This window comes from Poromitra crassiceps (assembly GCF_964638095.1).
Source record: "Poromitra crassiceps genome assembly, chromosome: 13".
NCBI lineage: Eukaryota > Metazoa > Chordata > Actinopteri > Beryciformes > Melamphaidae > Poromitra > Poromitra crassiceps.
Window position 1 is genome coordinate 5,451,478 of NC_139644.1, and position 456 is coordinate 5,451,933.

Here is a 456-nt window from a genome sequence, read left to right on the forward strand (position 1 = left end):
CAAAGAGAAACTACACGTTATTACTCCCTTCAGTAGGTACAGACAGGCAGTGAGCTGCAGAGGAATGCATGTAGGCTACTTACCTGTTTGAGGATATCTGAAACCAATTCTGAGGATTTGTTGTTTCCAAGTTCCTTTTCAAGAATCTGTGACGGACACACAGGATCAGAGTCAGACATAATCAAGTGGCATTAGTGGTTTAGCATATTACATAGGGCCGGGCAATATGGACAAAATCAAATAATATTTTTTGACCAAATACTTCAATGTTAACATTGCGACAATATTGTAGGGATAATAATTTGTGTTTTAACAAAAAATTACAAAATTAGATTTTTGATCATCATGAGTAATGTGGATATAAAGACTAAGTGGGGAAAGGCAAATGATAGAAGGATGATGATTCATTGATTCCCAATTTGCCTTCGGGGATCAATAAAGTTGTTCTGATTCTGA